The sequence below is a fragment of the Phyllobates terribilis genome, unplaced genomic scaffold (genome assembly GCF_046119375.1).
Source record: "Phyllobates terribilis strain yellow unplaced genomic scaffold, ASM4611937v1 Scaffold_11__3_contigs__length_659146591, whole genome shotgun sequence".
NCBI lineage: Eukaryota > Metazoa > Chordata > Amphibia > Anura > Dendrobatidae > Phyllobates > Phyllobates terribilis.
The window spans coordinates 573,254,560-573,276,039 of NW_027362771.1; the positions used below are offsets into that span (position 1 = coordinate 573,254,560).

Consider the following 21,480-nt stretch of genomic DNA (forward strand, 5'->3'; position numbering starts at 1 on the left):
TTCATTCTGACCCATCACACAAGATTCAATTTGGATTCGTAGCTCAACTCATTCTCAACCACCCCTTTTTACACTAAAGTGTCAAGGGACTCAACAACTCATGGGTCCGGTAAGTTATTTGGATTCCCATTTCCTTTCTAATGGAAAAAGTTGTAGAATTGAATGGAAAAGTTCTAAGTTGGTGACAAAATCTCTCGAGAAAAGGAGGGAACAGTGCCCCGTGTGAGGCTCGAACTCACGACCTTCAGATTATGAGACTGACGCGCTACCTACTGCGCTAGCGAGGCAAGCTGTACCTGCAGATCTGCAGAAGTTTATTGTGCATAGCAGAAAACTTTTTTTTTTCATAATGTCACTGAGACATTAGTGCATCTTTTCCCATATGGTCTAGCGGTTAGGATTCCTGGCTCTCACCCAGGTGGCCTGGGTTCGACTCCCGGTATGGGAATGCATCTTTATCTTAGCTACTGCCACCATTCAAAGACTGACACGTGTTTTTCAATCAAAAATGTTTCTGGTAGATTTTCACTTTGCAACAAAAATACTTAACATTGGCGATGCATTATGACTTTTGCAAAAGATTTCCTTTTGTTTCATAGCTTAAGCCTTTTTCAACTACACAGTTTTACACAAAAGTGTCAAGGGACTCAACAAGCCATGTGTCCTGTCTGTCATTAGGGCTCCCATGTTCTTTCTAATCGGAAACAGTTTAGAACTGAATTGGAAAGTTCAGAGTTAGTGACAAAATCTCTTGAGAAAAGGAGGATGCCACGTGTGAGCAAAAAACTCATGATCTTCAAATTATTCAACTGACGTGCCAAAAACCTTGACCATGTAGCGTGTTTCAGCTCTTGTAATGTTGATGTTTTGTATTCAAAGCAAAACACTCTTTTTTTTTTTTTTTTTTTTTTTACACCTGTCTTGCTGTTTACTGTACTGCTTACACCATGTGGAGAAAGACTTAGTTAGTATTCCTGGTTGACTGGTTCGATTCCTGCTATGGGAGAGACTTTTTTTTGGGGACTAGTGTCCACATTCCAAAGCCAACACGTGCCTTGCAGACAGAATCAGTTTAGGTTGGAACTGCTCTTTGCAGCCAAAAATGCAGACCACCAGGTTTTTTGGATATTTATTTGCACAAAAGCTTATTTGATGTCATATCTCAAACCATTCATATCTCTCACTTTTAATTCCTGGGTGTTAAGGGACTCAACAAGCCTTTATCCCTGTTTGTCATTGGAGCTCCCCTTCCATCAATTGGTGATGTTTTGCTACTGAATGGAAAAGAGCTGTGACTCTCTAGCCAAGATGGTGGCAAAATCAGTTAAGGAAACACGGTACCAGTGCCCCATGTGAGAATCGAACTCATGACCTTCAGATTACGAGACTGACGCGCTACCTGCTGCGCTAACGAGGCAAAATGCACGTAATAATCTGCGGAAGTTGCTTGTGCAAAGCAGTACACCTCTTTTTTTTCATATTGTAAGTGAGCTGGCAGTACATCTTCTCCCATATGGTCTAGCGGTTAGGATTCCTGGTTTTCACCCAGGCGGCCCGGGTTCGACTACTGGTATGGGAACGCATCCTTTTCTGCACCGCTGCCAACATTCAAAAACTGACGCGTGTTTTTTAGTCAAACGTATTTCAAGTAGGATTTGTTTTTTTCAGGCAAAAATGCTGAACGCCCGCGTTTTGGCACTTCATTCTGACCCATCACACAAGATTCAATTTGGATTCGTAGCTCAACTCATTCTCAACCACCCCTTTTTACACTAAAGTGTCAAGGGACTCAACAACTCATGGGTCCGGTAAGTTATTTGGATTCCCATTTCCTTTCTAATGGAAAAAGTTGTAGAATTGAATGGAAAAGTTCTAAGTTGGTGACAAAATCTCTCGAGAAAAGGAGGGAACAGTGCCCCGTGTGAGGCTCGAACTCACGACCTTCAGATTATGAGACTGACGCGCTACCTACTGCGCTAACGAGGCAAGCTGTACCTGCAGATCTGCAGAAGTTTATTGTGCATAGCAGAAAACTTTTTTTTTTCATAATGTCACTGAGACATTAGTGCATCTTTTCCCATATGGTCTAGCGGTTAGGATTCCTGGCTCTCACCCAGGTGGCCTGGGTTCGACTCCCGGTATGGGAATGCATCTTTATCTTAGCTACTGCCGCCATTCAAAGACTGACACGTGTTTTTCAATCAAAAATGTTTCTGGTAGATTTTCACTTTGCAACAAAAATACTTAACATTGGCGATGCATTATGACTTTTGCAAAAGATTTCCTTTTGTTTCATAGCTTAAGCCTTTTTCAACTACACAGTTTTACACAAAAGTGTCAAGGGACTCAACAAGCCATGTGTCCTGTCTGTCATTAGGGCTCCCATGTTCTTTCTAATCGGAAACAGTTTAGAACTGAATTGGAAAGTTCAGAGTTAGTGACAAAATCTCTTGAGAAAAGGAGGATGCCACGTGTGAGCAAAAAACTCATGATCTTCAAATTATTCAACTGACGTGCCAAAAACCTTGACCATGTAGCGTGTTTCAGCTCTTGTAATGTTGATGTTTTGTATTCAAAGCAAAACACTCTTTTTTTTTTTTTTTTTTTTTTTTTTTACACCTGTCTTGCTGTTTACTGTACTGCTTACACCATGTGGAGAAAGACTTAGTTAGTATTCCTGGTTGACTGGTTCGATTCCTGCTATGGGAGAGACTTTTTTTTGGGGACTAGTGTCCACATTCCAGAGCCAACACGTGCCTTGCAGACAGAATCAGTTTAGGTTGGAACTGCTCTTTGCAGCCAAAAATGCAGACCACCAGGTTTTTTGGATATTTATTTGCACAAAAGCTTATTTGATGTCATATCTCAAACCATTCATATCTCTCACTTTTAATTCCTGGGTGTTAAGGGACTCAACAAGCCTTTATCCCTGTTTGTCATTGGAGCTCCCCTTCCATCAATTGGTGATGTTTTGCTACTGAATGGAAAAGAGCTGTGACTCTCTAGCCAAGATGGTGGCAAAATCAGTTAAGGAAACACGGTACCAGTGCCCCATGTGAGAATCGAACTCATGACCTTCAGATTACGAGACTGACGCGCTACCTGCTGCGCTAACGAGGCAAAATGCACGTAATAATCTGCGGAAGTTGCTTGTGCAAAGCAGTACACCTCTTTTTTTTCATATTGTAAGTGAGCTGGCAGTACATCTTCTCCCATATGGTCTAGCGGTTAGGATTCCTGGTTTTCACCCAGGCGGCCCGGGTTCGACTACTGGTATGGGAACGCATCCTTTTCTGCACCGCTGCCAACATTCAAAAACTGACGCGTGTTTTTTAGTCAAACGTATTTCAAGTAGGATTTGTTTTTTTCAGGCAAAAATGCTGAACGCCCGCGTTTTGGCACTTCATTCTGACCCATCACACAAGATTCAATTTGGATTCGTAGCTCAACTCATTCTCAACCACCCCTTTTTACACTAAAGTGTCAAGGGACTCAACAACTCATGGGTCCGGTAAGTTATTTGGATTCCCATTTCCTTTCTAATGGAAAAAGTTGTAGAATTGAATGGAAAAGTTCTAAGTTGGTGACAAAATCTCTCGAGAAAAGGAGGGAACAGTGCCCCGTGTGAGGCTCGAACTCACGACCTTCAGATTATGAGACTGACGCGCTACCTACTGCGCTAACGAGGCAAGCTGTACCTGCAGATCTGCAGAAGTTTATTGTGCATAGCAGAAAACTTTTTTTTTTCATAATGTCACTGAGACATTAGTGCATCTTTTCCCATATGGTCTAGCGGTTAGGATTCCTGGCTCTCACCCAGGTGGCCTGGGTTCGACTCCCGGTATGGGAATGCATCTTTATCTTAGCTACTGCCGCCATTCAAAGACTGACACGTGTTTTTCAATCAAAAATGTTTCTGGTAGATTTTCACTTTGCAACAAAAATACTTAACATTGGCGATGCATTATGACTTTTGCAAAAGATTTCCTTTTGTTTCATAGCTTAAGCCTTTTTCAACTACACAGTTTTACACAAAAGTGTCAAGGGACTCAACAAGCCATGTGTCCTGTCTGTCATTAGGGCTCCCATGTTCTTTCTAATCGGAAACAGTTTAGAACTGAATTGGAAAGTTCAGAGTTAGTGACAAAATCTCTTGAGAAAAGGAGGATGCCACGTGTGAGCAAAAAACTCATGATCTTCAAATTATTCAACTGACGTGCCAAAAACCTTGACCATGTAGCGTGTTTCAGCTCTTGTAATGTTGATGTTTTGTATTCAAAGCAAAACACTCTTTTTTTTTTTTTTTTTTTTTTTTTTTACACCTGTCTTGCTGTTTACTGTACTGCTTACACCATGTGGAGAAAGACTTAGTTAGTATTCCTGGTTGACTGGTTCGATTCCTGCTATGGGAGAGACTTTTTTTTGGGGACTAGTGTCCACATTCCAGAGCCAACACGTGCCTTGCAGACAGAATCAGTTTAAGTTGGAACTGCTCTTTGCAGCCAAAAATGCAGACCACCAGGTTTTTTGGATATTTATTTGCACAAAAGCTTATTTGATGTCATATCTCAAACCATTCATATCTCTCACTTTTAATTCCTGGGTGTTAAGGGACTCAACAAGCCTTTATCCCTGTTTGTCATTGGAGCTCCCCTTCCATCAATTGGTGATGTTTTGCTACTGAATGGAAAAGAGCTGTGACTCTCTAGCCAAGATGGTGGCAAAATCAGTTAAGGAAACACGGTACCAGTGCCCCATGTGAGAATCGAACTCATGACCTTCAGATTACGAGACTGACGCGCTACCTGCTGCGCTAACGAGGCAAAATGCACGTAATAATCTGCGGAAGTTGCTTGTGCAAAGCAGTACACCTCTTTTTTTTCATATTGTAAGTGAGCTGGCAGTACATCTTCTCCCATATGGTCTAGCGGTTAGGATTCCTGGTTTTCACCCAGGCGGCCCGGGTTCGACTACTGGTATGGGAACGCATCCTTTTCTGCACCGCTGCCAACATTCAAAAACTGACGCGTGTTTTTTAGTCAAACGTATTTCAAGTAGGATTTGTTTTTTTCAGGCAAAAATGCTGAACGCCCGCATTTTGGCACTTCATTCTGACCCATCACACAAGATTCAATTTGGATTCGTAGCTCAACTCATTCTCAACCACCCCTTTTTACACTAAAGTGTCAAGGGACTCAACAACTCATGGGTCCGGTAAGTTATTTGGATTCCCATTTCCTTTCTAATGGAAAAAGTTGTAGAATTGAATGGAAAAGTTCTAAGTTGGTGACAAAATCTCTCGAGAAAAGGAGGGAACAGTGCCCCGTGTGAGGCTCGAACTCACGACCTTCAGATTATGAGACTGACGCGCTACCTACTGCGCTAACGAGGCAAGCTGTACCTGCAGATCTGCAGAAGTTTATTGTGCATAGCAGAAAACTTTTTTTTTTCATAATGTCACTGAGACATTAGTGCATCTTTTCCCATATGGTCTAGCGGTTAGGATTCCTGGCTCTCACCCAGGTGGCCTGGGTTCGACTCCCGGTATGGGAATGCATCTTTATCTTAGCTACTGCCGCCATTCAAAGACTGACACGTGTTTTTCAATCAAAAATGTTTCTGGTAGATTTTCACTTTGCAACAAAAATACTTAACATTGGCGATGCATTATGACTTTTGCAAAAGATTTCCTTTTGTTTCATAGCTTAAGCCTTTTTCAACTACACAGTTTTACACAAAAGTGTCAAGGGACTCAACAAGCCATGTGTCCTGTCTGTCATTAGGGCTCCCATGTTCTTTCTAATCGGAAACAGTTTAGAACTGAATTGGAAAGTTCAGAGTTAGTGACAAAATCTCTTGAGAAAAGGAGGATGCCACGTGTGAGCAAAAAACTCATGATCTTCAAATTATTCAACTGACGTGCCAAAAACCTTGACCATGTAGCGTGTTTCAGCTCTTGTAATGTTGATGTTTTGTATTCAAAGCAAAACACTCTTTTTTTTTTTTTTTTTTTTTTTTTTTACACCTGTCTTGCTGTTTACTGTACTGCTTACACCATGTGGAGAAAGACTTAGTTAGTATTCCTGGTTGACTGGTTCGATTCCTGCTATGGGAGAGACTTTTTTTTGGGGACTAGTGTCCACATTCCAAAGCCAACACGTGCCTTGCAGACAGAATCAGTTTAGGTTGGAACTGCTCTTTGCAGCCAAAAATGCAGACCACCAGGTTTTTTGGATATTTATTTGCACAAAAGCTTATTTGATGTCATATCTCAAACCATTCATATCTCTCACTTTTAATTCCTGGGTGTTAAGGGACTCAACAAGCCTTTATCCCTGTTTGTCATTGGAGCTCCCCTTCCATCAATTGGTGATGTTTTGCTACTGAATGGAAAAGAGCTGTGACTCTCTAGCCAAGATGGTGGCAAAATCAGTTAAGGAAACACGGTACCAGTGCCCCATGTGAGAATCGAACTCATGACCTTCAGATTACGAGACTGACGCGCTACCTGCTGCGCTAACGAGGCAAAATGCACGTAATAATCTGCGGAAGTTGCTTGTGCAAAGCAGTACACCTCTTTTTTTTCATATTGTAAGTGAGCTGGCAGTACATCTTCTCCCATATGGTCTAGCGGTTAGGATTCCTGGTTTTCACCCAGGCGGCCCGGGTTCGACTACTGGTATGGGAACGCATCCTTTTCTGCACCGCTGCCAACATTCAAAAACTGACGCGTGTTTTTTAGTCAAACGTATTTCAAGTAGGATTTGTTTTTTTCAGGCAAAAATGCTGAACGCCCGCGTTTTGGCACTTCATTCTGACCCATCACACAAGATTCAATTTGGATTCGTAGCTCAACTCATTCTCAACCACCCCTTTTTACACTAAAGTGTCAAGGGACTCAACAACTCATGGGTCCGGTAAGTTATTTGGATTCCCATTTCCTTTCTAATGGAAAAAGTTGTAGAATTGAATGGAAAAGTTCTAAGTTGGTGACAAAATCTCTCGAGAAAAGGAGGGAACAGTGCCCCGTGTGAGGCTCGAACTCACGACCTTCAGATTATGAGACTGACGCGCTACCTACTGCGCTAACGAGGCAAGCTGTACCTGCAGATCTGCAGAAGTTTATTGTGCATAGCAGAAAACTTTTTTTTTTCATAATGTCACTGAGACATTAGTGCATCTTTTCCCATATGGTCTAGCGGTTAGGATTCCTGGCTCTCACCCAGGTGGCCTGGGTTCGACTCCCGGTATGGGAATGCATCTTTATCTTAGCTACTGCCGCCATTCAAAGACTGACACGTGTTTTTCAATCAAAAATGTTTCTGGTAGATTTTCACTTTGCAACAAAAATACTTAACATTGGCGATGCATTATGACTTTTGCAAAAGATTTCCTTTTGTTTCATAGCTTAAGCCTTTTTCAACTACACAGTTTTACACAAAAGTGTCAAGGGACTCAACAAGCCATGTGTCCTGTCTGTCATTAGGGCTCCCATGTTCTTTCTAATCGGAAACAGTTTAGAACTGAATTGGAAAGTTCAGAGTTAGTGACAAAATCTCTTGAGAAAAGGAGGATGCCACGTGTGAGCAAAAAACTCATGATCTTCAAATTATTCAACTGACGTGCCAAAAACCTTGACCATGTAGCGTGTTTCAGCTCTTGTAATGTTGATGTTTTGTATTCAAAGCAAAACACTCTTTTTTTTTTTTTTTTTTTTTTTTTTACACCTGTCTTGCTGTTTACTGTACTGCTTACACCATGTGGAGAAAGACTTAGTTAGTATTCCTGGTTGACTGGTTCGATTCCTGCTATGGGAGAGACTTTTTTTTGGGGACTAGTGTCCACATTCCAGAGCCAACACGTGCCTTGCAGACAGAATCAGTTTAGGTTGGAACTGCTCTTTGCAGCCAAAAATGCAGACCACCAGGTTTTTTGGATATTTATTTGCACAAAAGCTTATTTGATGTCATATCTCAAACCATTCATATCTCTCACTTTTAATTCCTGGGTGTTAAGGGACTCAACAAGCCTTTATCCCTGTTTGTCATTGGAGCTCCCCTTCCATCAATTGGTGATGTTTTGCTACTGAATGGAAAAGAGCTGTGACTCTCTAGCCAAGATGGTGGCAAAATCAGTTAAGGAAACACGGTACCAGTGCCCCATGTGAGAATCGAACTCATGACCTTCAGATTACGAGACTGACGCGCTACCTGCTGCGCTAACGAGGCAAAATGCACGTAATAATCTGCGGAAGTTGCTTGTGCAAAGCAGTACACCTCTTTTTTTTCATATTGTAAGTGAGCTGGCAGTACATCTTCTCCCATATGGTCTAGCGGTTAGGATTCCTGGTTTTCACCCAGGCGGCCCGGGTTCGACTACTGGTATGGGAACGCATCCTTTTCTGCACCGCTGCCAACATTCAAAAACTGACGCGTGTTTTTTAGTCAAACGTATTTCAAGTAGGATTTGTTTTTTTCAGGCAAAAATGCTGAACGCCCGCGTTTTGGCACTTCATTCTGACCCATCACACAAGATTCAATTTGGATTCGTAGCTCAACTCATTCTCAACCACCCCTTTTTACACTAAAGTGTCAAGGGACTCAACAACTCATGGGTCCGGTAAGTTATTTGGATTCCCATTTCCTTTCTAATGGAAAAAGTTGTAGAATTGAATGGAAAAGTTCTAAGTTGGTGACAAAATCTCTCGAGAAAAGGAGGGAACAGTGCCCCGTGTGAGGCTCGAACTCACGACCTTCAGATTATGAGACTGACGCGCTACCTACTGCGCTAACGAGGCAAGCTGTACCTGCAGATCTGCAGAAGTTTATTGTGCATAGCAGAAAACTTTTTTTTTTCATAATGTCACTGAGACATTAGTGCATCTTTTCCCATATGGTCTAGCGGTTAGGATTCCTGGCTCTCACCCAGGTGGCCTGGGTTCGACTCCCGGTATGGGAATGCATCTTTATCTTAGCTACTGCCGCCATTCAAAGACTGACACGTGTTTTTCAATCAAAAATGTTTCTGGTAGATTTTCACTTTGCAACAAAAATACTTAACATTGGCGATGCATTATGACTTTTGCAAAAGATTTCCTTTTGTTTCATAGCTTAAGCCTTTTTCAACTACACAGTTTTACACAAAAGTGTCAAGGGACTCAACAAGCCATGTGTCCTGTCTGTCATTAGGGCTCCCATGTTCTTTCTAATCGGAAACAGTTTAGAACTGAATTGGAAAGTTCAGAGTTAGTGACAAAATCTCTTGAGAAAAGGAGGATGCCACGTGTGAGCAAAAAACTCATGATCTTCAAATTATTCAACTGACGTGCCAAAAACCTTGACCATGTAGCGTGTTTCAGCTCTTGTAATGTTGATGTTTTGTATTCAAAGCAAAACACTCTTTTTTTTTTTTTTTTTTTTTTTTTTTACACCTGTCTTGCTGTTTACTGTACTGCTTACACCATGTGGAGAAAGACTTAGTTAGTATTCCTGGTTGACTGGTTCGATTCCTGCTATGGGAGAGACTTTTTTTTGGGGACTAGTGTCCACATTCCAGAGCCAACACGTGCCTTGCAGACAGAATCAGTTTAAGTTGGAACTGCTCTTTGCAGCCAAAAATGCAGACCACCAGGTTTTTTGGATATTTATTTGCACAAAAGCTTATTTGATGTCATATCTCAAACCATTCATATCTCTCACTTTTAATTCCTGGGTGTTAAGGGACTCAACAAGCCTTTATCCCTGTTTGTCATTGGAGCTCCCCTTCCATCAATTGGTGATGTTTTGCTACTGAATGGAAAAGAGCTGTGACTCTCTAGCCAAGATGGTGGCAAAATCAGTTAAGGAAACACGGTACCAGTGCCCCATGTGAGAATCGAACTCATGACCTTCAGATTACGAGACTGACGCGCTACCTGCTGCGCTAACGAGGCAAAATGCACGTAATAATCTGCGGAAGTTGCTTGTGCAAAGCAGTACACCTCTTTTTTTTCATATTGTAAGTGAGCTGGCAGTACATCTTCTCCCATATGGTCTAGCGGTTAGGATTCCTGGTTTTCACCCAGGCGGCCCGGGTTCGACTACTGGTATGGGAACGCATCCTTTTCTGCACCGCTGCCAACATTCAAAAACTGACGCGTGTTTTTTAGTCAAACGTATTTCAAGTAGGATTTGTTTTTTTCAGGCAAAAATGCTGAACGCCCGCATTTTGGCACTTCATTCTGACCCATCACACAAGATTCAATTTGGATTCGTAGCTCAACTCATTCTCAACCACCCCTTTTTACACTAAAGTGTCAAGGGACTCAACAACTCATGGGTCCGGTAAGTTATTTGGATTCCCATTTCCTTTCTAATGGAAAAAGTTGTAGAATTGAATGGAAAAGTTCTAAGTTGGTGACAAAATCTCTCGAGAAAAGGAGGGAACAGTGCCCCGTGTGAGGCTCGAACTCACGACCTTCAGATTATGAGACTGACGCGCTACCTACTGCGCTAACGAGGCAAGCTGTACCTGCAGATCTGCAGAAGTTTATTGTGCATAGCAGAAAACTTTTTTTTTTCATAATGTCACTGAGACATTAGTGCATCTTTTCCCATATGGTCTAGCGGTTAGGATTCCTGGCTCTCACCCAGGTGGCCTGGGTTCGACTCCCGGTATGGGAATGCATCTTTATCTTAGCTACTGCCGCCATTCAAAGACTGACACGTGTTTTTCAATCAAAAATGTTTCTGGTAGATTTTCACTTTGCAACAAAAATACTTAACATTGGCGATGCATTATGACTTTTGCAAAAGATTTCCTTTTGTTTCATAGCTTAAGCCTTTTTCAACTACACAGTTTTACACAAAAGTGTCAAGGGACTCAACAAGCCATGTGTCCTGTCTGTCATTAGGGCTCCCATGTTCTTTCTAATCGGAAACAGTTTAGAACTGAATTGGAAAGTTCAGAGTTAGTGACAAAATCTCTTGAGAAAAGGAGGATGCCACGTGTGAGCAAAAAACTCATGATCTTCAAATTATTCAACTGACGTGCCAAAAACCTTGACCATGTAGCGTGTTTCAGCTCTTGTAATGTTGATGTTTTGTATTCAAAGCAAAACACTCTTTTTTTTTTTTTTTTTTTTTTTTTTTACACCTGTCTTGCTGTTTACTGTACTGCTTACACCATGTGGAGAAAGACTTAGTTAGTATTCCTGGTTGACTGGTTCGATTCCTGCTATGGGAGAGACTTTTTTTTGGGGACTAGTGTCCACATTCCAGAGCCAACACGTGCCTTGCAGACAGAATCAGTTTAGGTTGGAACTGCTCTTTGCAGCCAAAAATGCAGACCACCAGGTTTTTTGGATATTTATTTGCACAAAAGCTTATTTGATGTCATATCTCAAACCATTCATATCTCTCACTTTTAGTTCCTGGGTGTTAAGGGACTCAACAAGCCTTTATCCCTGTTTGTCATTGGAGCTCCCCTTCCATCAATTGGTGATGTTTTGCTACTGAATGGAAAAGAGCTGTGACTCTCTAGCCAAGATGGTGGCAAAATCAGTTAAGGAAACACGGTACCAGTGCCCCATGTGAGAATCGAACTCATGACCTTCAGATTACGAGACTGACGCGCTACCTGCTGCGCTAACGAGGCAAAATGCACGTAATAATCTGCGGAAGTTGCTTGTGCAAAGCAGTACACCTCTTTTTTTTCATATTGTAAGTGAGCTGGCAGTACATCTTCTCCCATATGGTCTAGCGGTTAGGATTCCTGGTTTTCACCCAGGCGGCCCGGGTTCGACTACTGGTATGGGAACGCATCCTTTTCTGCACCGCTGCCAACATTCAAAAACTGACGCGTGTTTTTTAGTCAAACGTATTTCAAGTAGGATTTGTTTTTTTCAGGCAAAAATGCTGAACGCCCGCGTTTTGGCACTTCATTCTGACCCATCACACAAGATTCAATTTGGATTCGTAGCTCAACTCATTCTCAACCACCCCTTTTTACACTAAAGTGTCAAGGGACTCAACAACTCATGGGTCCGGTAAGTTATTTGGATTCCCATTTCCTTTCTAATGGAAAAAGTTGTAGAATTGAATGGAAAAGTTCTAAGTTGGTGACAAAATCTCTCGAGAAAAGGAGGGAACAGTGCCCCGTGTGAGGCTCGAACTCACGACCTTCAGATTATGAGACTGACGCGCTACCTACTGCGCTAACGAGGCAAGCTGTACCTGCAGATCTGCAGAAGTTTATTGTGCATAGCAGAAAACTTTTTTTTTTCATAATGTCACTGAGACATTAGTGCATCTTTTCCCATATGGTCTAGCGGTTAGGATTCCTGGCTCTCACCCAGGTGGCCTGGGTTCGACTCCCGGTATGGGAATGCATCTTTATCTTAGCTACTGCCGCCATTCAAAGACTGACACGTGTTTTTCAATCAAAAATGTTTCTGGTAGATTTTCACTTTGCAACAAAAATACTTAACATTGGCGATGCATTATGACTTTTGCAAAAGATTTCCTTTTGTTTCATAGCTTAAGCCTTTTTCAACTACACAGTTTTACACAAAAGTGTCAAGGGACTCAACAAGCCATGTGTCCTGTCTGTCATTAGGGCTCCCATGTTCTTTCTAATCGGAAACAGTTTAGAACTGAATTGGAAAGTTCAGAGTTAGTGACAAAATCTCTTGAGAAAAGGAGGATGCCACGTGTGAGCAAAAAACTCATGATCTTCAAATTATTCAACTGACGTGCCAAAAACCTTGACCATGTAGCGTGTTTCAGCTCTTGTAATGTTGATGTTTTGTATTCAAAGCAAAACACTCTTTTTTTTTTTTTTTTTTTTTTTTTTTTACACCTGTCTTGCTGTTTACTGTACTGCTTACACCATGTGGAGAAAGACTTAGTTAGTATTCCTGGTTGACTGGTTCGATTCCTGCTATGGGAGAGACTTTTTTTTGGGGACTAGTGTCCACATTCCAGAGCCAACACGTGCCTTGCAGACAGAATCAGTTTAGGTTGGAACTGCTCTTTGCAGCCAAAAATGCAGACCACCAGGTTTTTTGGATATTTATTTGCACAAAAGCTTATTTGATGTCATATCTCAAACCATTCATATCTCTCACTTTTAGTTCCTGGGTGTTAAGGGACTCAACAAGCCTTTATCCCTGTTTGTCATTGGAGCTCCCCTTCCATCAATTGGTGATGTTTTGCTACTGAATGGAAAAGAGCTGTGACTCTCTAGCCAAGATGGTGGCAAAATCAGTTAAGGAAACACGGTACCAGTGCCCCATGTGAGAATCGAACTCATGACCTTCAGATTACGAGACTGACGCGCTACCTGCTGCGCTAACGAGGCAAAATGCACGTAATAATCTGCGGAAGTTGCTTGTGCAAAGCAGTACACCTCTTTTTTTTCATATTGTAAGTGAGCTGGCAGTACATCTTCTCCCATATGGTCTAGCGGTTAGGATTCCTGGTTTTCACCCAGGCGGCCCGGGTTCGACTACTGGTATGGGAACGCATCCTTTTCTGCACCGCTGCCAACATTCAAAAACTGACGCGTGTTTTTTAGTCAAACGTATTTCAAGTAGGATTTGTTTTTTTCAGGCAAAAATGCTGAACGCCCGCGTTTTGGCACTTCATTCTGACCCATCACACAAGATTCAATTTGGATTCGTAGCTCAACTCATTCTCAACCACCCCTTTTTACACTAAAGTGTCAAGGGACTCAACAACTCATGGGTCCGGTAAGTTATTTGGATTCCCATTTCCTTTCTAATGGAAAAAGTTGTAGAATTGAATGGAAAAGTTCTAAGTTGGTGACAAAATCTCTCGAGAAAAGGAGGGAACAGTGCCCCGTGTGAGGCTCGAACTCACGACCTTCAGATTATGAGACTGACGCGCTACCTACTGCGCTAACGAGGCAAGCTGTACCTGCAGATCTGCAGAAGTTTATTGTGCATAGCAGAAAACTTTTTTTTTTCATAATGTCACTGAGACATTAGTGCATCTTTTCCCATATGGTCTAGCGGTTAGGATTCCTGGCTCTCACCCAGGTGGCCTGGGTTCGACTCCCGGTATGGGAATGCATCTTTATCTTAGCTACTGCCGCCATTCAAAGACTGACACGTGTTTTTCAATCAAAAATGTTTCTGGTAGATTTTCACTTTGCAACAAAAATACTTAACATTGGCGATGCATTATGACTTTTGCAAAAGATTTCCTTTTGTTTCATAGCTTAAGCCTTTTTCAACTACACAGTTTTACACAAAAGTGTCAAGGGACTCAACAAGCCATGTGTCCTGTCTGTCATTAGGGCTCCCATGTTCTTTCTAATCGGAAACAGTTTAGAACTGAATTGGAAAGTTCAGAGTTAGTGACAAAATCTCTTGAGAAAAGGAGGATGCCACGTGTGAGCAAAAAACTCATGATCTTCAAATTATTCAACTGACGTGCCAAAAACCTTGACCATGTAGCGTGTTTCAGCTCTTGTAATGTTGATGTTTTGTATTCAAAGCAAAACACTCTTTTTTTTTTTTTTTTTTTTTTTTTTACACCTGTCTTGCTGTTTACTGTACTGCTTACACCATGTGGAGAAAGACTTAGTTAGTATTCCTGGTTGACTGGTTCGATTCCTGCTATGGGAGAGACTTTTTTTTGGGGACTAGTGTCCACATTCCAGAGCCAACACGTGCCTTGCAGACAGAATCAGTTTAGGTTGGAACTGCTCTTTGCAGCCAAAAATGCAGACCACCAGGTTTTTTGGATATTTATTTGCACAAAAGCTTATTTGATGTCATATCTCAAACCATTCATATCTCTCACTTTTAATTCCTGGGTGTTAAGGGACTCAACAAGCCTTTATCCCTGTTTGTCATTGGAGCTCCCCTTCCATCAATTGGTGATGTTTTGCTACTGAATGGAAAAGAGCTGTGACTCTCTAGCCAAGATGGTGGCAAAATCAGTTAAGGAAACACGGTACCAGTGCCCCATGTGAGAATCGAACTCATGACCTTCAGATTACGAGACTGACGCGCTACCTGCTGCGCTAACGAGGCAAAATGCACGTAATAATCTGCGGAAGTTGCTTGTGCAAAGCAGTACACCTCTTTTTTTTCATATTGTAAGTGAGCTGGCAGTACATCTTCTCCCATATGGTCTAGCGGTTAGGATTCCTGGTTTTCACCCAGGCGGCCCGGGTTCGACTACTGGTATGGGAACGCATCCTTTTCTGCACCGCTGCCAACATTCAAAAACTGACGCGTGTTTTTTAGTCAAACGTATTTCAAGTAGGATTTGTTTTTTTCAGGCAAAAATGCTGAACGCCCGCGTTTTGGCACTTCATTCTGACCCATCACACAAGATTCAATTTGGATTCGTAGCTCAACTCATTCTCAACCACCCCTTTTTACACTAAAGTGTCAAGGGACTCAACAACTCATGGGTCCGGTAAGTTATTTGGATTCCCATTTCCTTTCTAATGGAAAAAGTTGTAGAATTGAATGGAAAAGTTCTAAGTTGGTGACAAAATCTCTCGAGAAAAGGAGGGAACAGTGCCCCGTGTGAGGCTCGAACTCACGACCTTCAGATTATGAGACTGACGCGCTACCTACTGCGCTAACGAGGCAAGCTGTACCTGCAGATCTGCAGAAGTTTATTGTGCATAGCAGAAAACTTTTTTTTTTCATAATGTCACTGAGACATTAGTGCATCTTTTCCCATATGGTCTAGCGGTTAGGATTCCTGGCTCTCACCCAGGTGGCCTGGGTTCGACTCCCGGTATGGGAATGCATCTTTATCTTAGCTACTGCCGCCATTCAAAGACTGACACGTGTTTTTCAATCAAAAATGTTTCTGGTAGATTTTCACTTTGCAACAAAAATACTTAACATTGGCGATGCATTATGACTTTTGCAAAAGATTTCCTTTTGTTTCATAGCTTAAGCCTTTTTCAACTACACAGTTTTACACAAAAGTGTCAAGGGACTCAACAAGCCATGTGTCCTGTCTGTCATTAGGGCTCCCATGTTCTTTCTAATCGGAAACAGTTTAGAACTGAATTGGAAAGTTCAGAGTTAGTGACAAAATCTCTTGAGAAAAGGAGGATGCCACGTGTGAGCAAAAAACTCATGATCTTCAAATTATTCAACTGACGTGCCAAAAACCTTGACCATGTAGCGTGTTTCAGCTCTTGTAATGTTGATGTTTTGTATTCAAAGCAAAACACTCTTTTTTTTTTTTTTTTTTTTTTTTTTTTACACCTGTCTTGCTGTTTACTGTACTGCTTACACCATGTGGAGAAAGACTTAGTTAGTATTCCTGGTTGACTGGTTCGATTCCTGCTATGGGAGAGACTTTTTTTTGGGGACTAGTGTCCACATTCCAGAGCCAACACGTGCCTTGCAGACAGAATCAGTTTAGGTTGGAACTGCTCTTTGCAGCCAAAAATGCAGACCACCAGGTTTTTTGGATATTTATTTGCACAAAAGCTTATTTGATGTCATATCTCAAACCATTCATATCTCTCACTTTTAATTCCTGGGTGTTAAGGGACTCAACAAGCCTTTATCCCTGTTTGTCATTGGAGCTCCCCTTCCATCAATTGGTGATGTTTTGCTACTGAATGGAAAAGAGCTGTGACTCTCTAGCCAAGATGGTGGCAAAATCAGTTAAGGAAACACGGTACCAGTGCCCCATGTGAGAATCGAACTCATGACCTTCAGATTACGAGACTGACGCGCTACCTGCTGCGCTAACGAGGCAAAATGCACGTAATAATCTGCGGAAGTTGCTTGTGCAAAGCAGTACACCTCTTTTTTTTCATATTGTAAGTGAGCTGGCAGTACATCTTCTCCCATATGGTCTAGCGGTTAGGATTCCTGGTTTTCACCCAGGCGGCCCGGGTTCGACTACTGGTATGGGAACGCATCCTTTTCTGCACCGCTGCCAACATTCAAAAACTGACGCGTGTTTTTTAGTCAAACGTATTTCAAGTAGGATTTGTTTTTTTCAGGCAAAAATGCTGAACGCCCGCGTTTTGGCACTTCATTCTGACCCATCACACAAGATTCAATTTGGATTCGTAGCTCAACTCATTCTCAACCACCCCTTTTTACACTAAAGTGTCAAGGGACTCAACAACTCATGGGTCCGGTAAGTTATTTGGATTCCCATTTCCTTTCTAATGGAAAAAGTTGTAGAATTGAATGGAAAAGTTCTAAGTTGGTGACAAAATCTCTCGAGAAAAGGAGGGAACAGTGCCCCGTGTGAGGCTCGAACTCACGACCTTCAGATTATGAGACTGACGCGCTACCTACTGCGCTAACGAGGCAAGCTGTACCTGCAGATCTGCAGAAGTTTATTGTGCATAGCAGAAAACTTTTTTTTTTCATAATGTCACTGAGACATTAGTGCATCTTTTCCCATATGGTCTAGCGGTTAGGATTCCTGGCTCTCACCCAGGTGGCCTGGGTTCGACTCCCGGTATGGGAATGCATCTTTATCTTAGCTACTGCCGCCATTCAAAGACTGACACGTGTTTTTCAATCAAAAATGTTTCTGGTAGATTTTCACTTTGCAACAAAAATACTTAACATTGGCGATGCATTATGACTTTTGCAAAAGATTTCCTTTTGTTTCATAGCTTAAGCCTTTTTCAACTACACAGTTTTACACAAAAGTGTCAAGGGACTCAACAAGCCATGTGTCCTGTCTGTCATTAGGGCTCCCATGTTCTTTCTAATCGGAAACAGTTTAGAACTGAATTGGAAAGTTCAGAGTTAGTGACAAAATCTCTTGAGAAAAGGAGGATGCCACGTGTGAGCAAAAAACTCATGATCTTCAAATTATTCAACTGACGTGCCAAAAACCTTGACCATGTAGCGTGTTTCAGCTCTTGTAATGTTGATGTTTTGTATTCAAAGCAAAACACTCTTTTTTTTTTTTTTTTTTTTTTTTTTTACACCTGTCTTGCTGTTTACTGTACTGCTTACACCATGTGGAGAAAGACTTAGTTAGTATTCCTGGTTGACTGGTTCGATTCCTGCTATGGGAGAGACTTTTTTTTGGGGACTAGTGTCCACATTCCAGAGCCAACACGTGCCTTGCAGACAGAATCAGTTTAAGTTGGAACTGCTCTTTGCAGCCAAAAATGCAGACCACCAGGTTTTTTGGATATTTATTTGCACAAAAGCTTATTTGATGTCATATCTCAAACCATTCATATCTCTCACTTTTAATTCCTGGGTGTTAAGGGACTCAACAAGCCTTTATCCCTGTTTGTCATTGGAGCTCCCCTTCCATCAATTGGTGATGTTTTGCTACTGAATGGAAAAGAGCTGTGACTCTCTAGCCAAGATGGTGGCAAAATCAGTTAAGGAAACACGGTACCAGTGCCCCATGTGAGAATCGAACTCATGACCTTCAGATTACGAGACTGACGCGCTACCTGCTGCGCTAACGAGGCAAAATGCACGTAATAATCTGCGGAAGTTGCTTGTGCAAAGCAGTACACCTCTTTTTTTTCATATTGTAAGTGAGCTGGCAGTACATCTTCTCCCATATGGTCTAGCGGTTAGGATTCCTGGTTTTCACCCAGGCGGCCCGGGTTCGACTACTGGTATGGGAACGCATCCTTTTCTGCACCGCTGCCAACATTCAAAAACTGACGCGTGTTTTTTAGTCAAACGTATTTCAAGTAGGATTTGTTTTTTTCAGGCAAAAATGCTGAACGCCCGCATTTTGGCACTTCATTCTGACCCATCACACAAGATTCAATTTGGATTCGTAGCTCAACTCATTCTCAACCACCCCTTTTTACACTAAAGTGTCAAGGGACTCAACAACTCATGGGTCCGGTAAGTTATTTGGATTCCCATTTCCTTTCTAATGGAAAAAGTTGTAGAATTGAATGGAAAAGTTCTAAGTTGGTGACAAAATCTCTCGAGAAAAGGAGGGAACAGTGCCCCGTGTGAGGCTCGAACTCACGACCTTCAGATTATGAGACTGACGCGCTACCTACTGCGCTAACGAGGCAAGCTGTACCTGCAGATCTGCAGAAGTTTATTGTGCATAGCAGAAAACTTTTTTTTTTCATAATGTCACTGAGACATTAGTGCATCTTTTCCCATATGGTCTAGCGGTTAGGATTCCTGGCTCTCACCCAGGTGGCCTGGGTTCGACTCCCGGTATGGGAATGCATCTTTATCTTAGCTACTGCCGCCATTCAAAGACTGACACGTGTTTTTCAATCAAAAATGTTTCTGGTAGATTTTCACTTTGCAACAAAAATACTTAACATTGGCGATGCATTATGACTTTTGCAAAAGATTTCCTTTTGTTTCATAGCTTAAGCCTTTTTCAACTACACAGTTTTACACAAAAGTGTCAAGGGACTCAACAAGCCATGTGTCCTGTCTGTCATTAGGGCTCCCATGTTCTTTCTAATCGGAAACAGTTTAGAACTGAATTGGAAAGTTCAGAGTTAGTGACAAAATCTCTTGAGAAAAGGAGGATGCCACGTGTGAGCAAAAAACTCATGATCTTCAAATTATTCAACTGACGTGCCAAAAACCTTGACCATGTAGCGTGTTTCAGCTCTTGTAATGTTGATGTTTTGTATTCAAAGCAAAACACTCTTTTTTTTTTTTTTTTTTTTTTTTTTTACACCTGTCTTGCTGTTTACTGTACTGCTTACACCATGTGGAGAAAGACTTAGTTAGTATTCCTGGTTGACTGGTTCGATTCCTGCTATGGGAGAGACTTTTTTTTGGGGACTAGTGTCCACATTCCAGAGCCAACACGTGCCTTGCAGACAGAATCAGTTTAGGTTGGAACTGCTCTTTGCAGCCAAAAATGCAGACCACCAGGTTTTTTGGATATTTATTTGCACAAAAGCTTATTTGATGTCATATCTCAAACCATTCATATCTCTCACTTTTAGTTCCTGGGTGTTAAGGGACTCAACAAGCCTTTATCCCTGTTTGTCATTGGAGCTCCCCTTCCATCAATTGGTGATGTTTTGCTACTGAATGGAAAAGAGCTGTGACTCTCTAGCCAAGATGGTGGCAAAATCAGTTAAGGAAACACGGTACCAGTGCCCCATGTGAGAATCGAACTCATGACCTTCAGATTACGAGACTGACGCGCTACCTGCTGCGCTAACGAGGCAAAATGCACGTAATAATCTGCGGAAGTTGCTTGTGCAAAGCAGTACACCTCTTTTTTTTCATATTGTAAGTGAGCTGGCAGTACATCTTCTCCCATATGGTCTAGCGGTTAGGATTCCTGGTTTTCACCCAGGCGGCCCGGGTTCGACTACTGGTATGGGAACGCATCCTTTTCTGCACCGCTGCCAACATTCAAAAACTGACGCGTGTTTTTTAGTCAAACGTATTTCAAGTAGGATTTGTTTTTTTCAGGCAAAAATGCTGAACGCCCGCGTTTTGGCACTTCATTCTGACCCATCACACAAGATTCAATTTGGATTCGTAGCTCAACTCATTCTCAACCACCCCTTTTTACACTAAAGTGTCAAGGGACTCAACAACTCATGGGTCCGGTAAGTTATTTGGATTCCCATTTCCTTTCTAATGGAAAAAGTTGTAGAATTGAATGGAAAAGTTCTAAGTTGGTGACAAAATCTCTCGAGAAAAGGAGGGAACAGTGCCCCGTGTGAGGCTCGAACTCACGACCTTCAGATTATGAGACTGACGCGCTACCTACTGCGCTAACGAGGCAAGCTGTACCTGCAGATCTGCAGAAGTTTATTGTGCATAGCAGAAAACTTTTTTTTTTCATAATGTCACTGAGACATTAGTGCATCTTTTCCCATATGGTCTAGCGGTTAGGATTCCTGGCTCTCACCCAGGTGGCCTGGGTTCGACTCCCGGTATGGGAATGCATCTTTATCTTAGCTACTGCCGCCATTCAAAGACTGACACGTGTTTTTCAATCAAAAATGTTTCTGGTAGATTTTCACTTTGCAACAAAAATACTTAACATTGGCGATGCATTATGACTTTTGCAAAAGATTTCCTTTTGTTTCATAGCTTAAGCCTTTTTCAACTACACAGTTTTACACAAAAGTGTCAAGGGACTCAACAAGCCATGTGTCCTGTCTGTCATTAGGGCTCCCATGTTCTTTCTAATCGGAAACAGTTTAGAACTGAATTGGAAAGTTCAGAGTTAGTGACAAAATCTCTTGAGAAAAGGAGGATGCCACGTGTGAGCAAAAAACTCATGATCTTCAAATTATTCAACTGACGTGCCAAAAACCTTGACCATGTAGCGTGTTTCAGCTCTTGTAATGTTGATGTTTTGTATTCAAAGCAAAACACTCTTTTTTTTTTTTTTTTTTTTTTTTTTACACCTGTCTTGCTGTTTACTGTACTGCTTACACCATGTGGAGAAAGACTTAGTTAGTATTCCTGGTTGACTGGTTCGATTCCTGCTATGGGAGAGACTTTTTTTTGGGGACTAGTGTCCACATTCCAGAGCC

General features: G+C 41.8%; 12 non-coding genes across 12 annotated transcripts; all 12 read right to left on the reverse strand.

Annotated features, from left to right (window-relative positions):
• Positions 1–1,913: 1,913 nt before the first annotated feature.
• On the reverse strand, positions 1,914–1,986 carry TRNAM-CAU (transfer RNA methionine (anticodon CAU)). The gene has a single exon. It is a non-coding gene; the product is annotated as a tRNA-Met (tRNA).
• Positions 1,987–3,616: 1,630 nt separating this feature from the next.
• Positions 3,617–3,689, reverse strand: TRNAM-CAU (transfer RNA methionine (anticodon CAU)). The gene has a single exon. It is a non-coding gene; the product is annotated as a tRNA-Met (tRNA).
• Positions 3,690–5,319: 1,630 nt separating this feature from the next.
• Positions 5,320–5,392, reverse strand: TRNAM-CAU (transfer RNA methionine (anticodon CAU)). Its single transcript has one exon. It is a non-coding gene; the product is annotated as a tRNA-Met (tRNA).
• Positions 5,393–7,022: 1,630 nt separating this feature from the next.
• TRNAM-CAU (transfer RNA methionine (anticodon CAU)) lies at positions 7,023–7,095 on the reverse strand. The gene has a single exon. It is a non-coding gene; the product is annotated as a tRNA-Met (tRNA).
• Positions 7,096–8,724: 1,629 nt separating this feature from the next.
• On the reverse strand, positions 8,725–8,797 carry TRNAM-CAU (transfer RNA methionine (anticodon CAU)). Its single transcript has one exon. It is a non-coding gene; the product is annotated as a tRNA-Met (tRNA).
• A 1,630-nt stretch (positions 8,798–10,427) lies between these two features.
• On the reverse strand, positions 10,428–10,500 carry TRNAM-CAU (transfer RNA methionine (anticodon CAU)). Its single transcript has one exon. It is a non-coding gene; the product is annotated as a tRNA-Met (tRNA).
• A 1,630-nt stretch (positions 10,501–12,130) lies between these two features.
• On the reverse strand, positions 12,131–12,203 carry TRNAM-CAU (transfer RNA methionine (anticodon CAU)). The gene has a single exon. It is a non-coding gene; the product is annotated as a tRNA-Met (tRNA).
• Positions 12,204–13,834: 1,631 nt separating this feature from the next.
• TRNAM-CAU (transfer RNA methionine (anticodon CAU)) lies at positions 13,835–13,907 on the reverse strand. Its single transcript has one exon. It is a non-coding gene; the product is annotated as a tRNA-Met (tRNA).
• Positions 13,908–15,536: 1,629 nt separating this feature from the next.
• TRNAM-CAU (transfer RNA methionine (anticodon CAU)) lies at positions 15,537–15,609 on the reverse strand. Its single transcript has one exon. It is a non-coding gene; the product is annotated as a tRNA-Met (tRNA).
• A 1,631-nt stretch (positions 15,610–17,240) lies between these two features.
• TRNAM-CAU (transfer RNA methionine (anticodon CAU)) lies at positions 17,241–17,313 on the reverse strand. Its single transcript has one exon. It is a non-coding gene; the product is annotated as a tRNA-Met (tRNA).
• A 1,630-nt stretch (positions 17,314–18,943) lies between these two features.
• TRNAM-CAU (transfer RNA methionine (anticodon CAU)) lies at positions 18,944–19,016 on the reverse strand. The gene has a single exon. It is a non-coding gene; the product is annotated as a tRNA-Met (tRNA).
• Positions 19,017–20,646: 1,630 nt separating this feature from the next.
• Positions 20,647–20,719, reverse strand: TRNAM-CAU (transfer RNA methionine (anticodon CAU)). The gene has a single exon. It is a non-coding gene; the product is annotated as a tRNA-Met (tRNA).
• Positions 20,720–21,480: the final 761 nt, after the last annotated feature.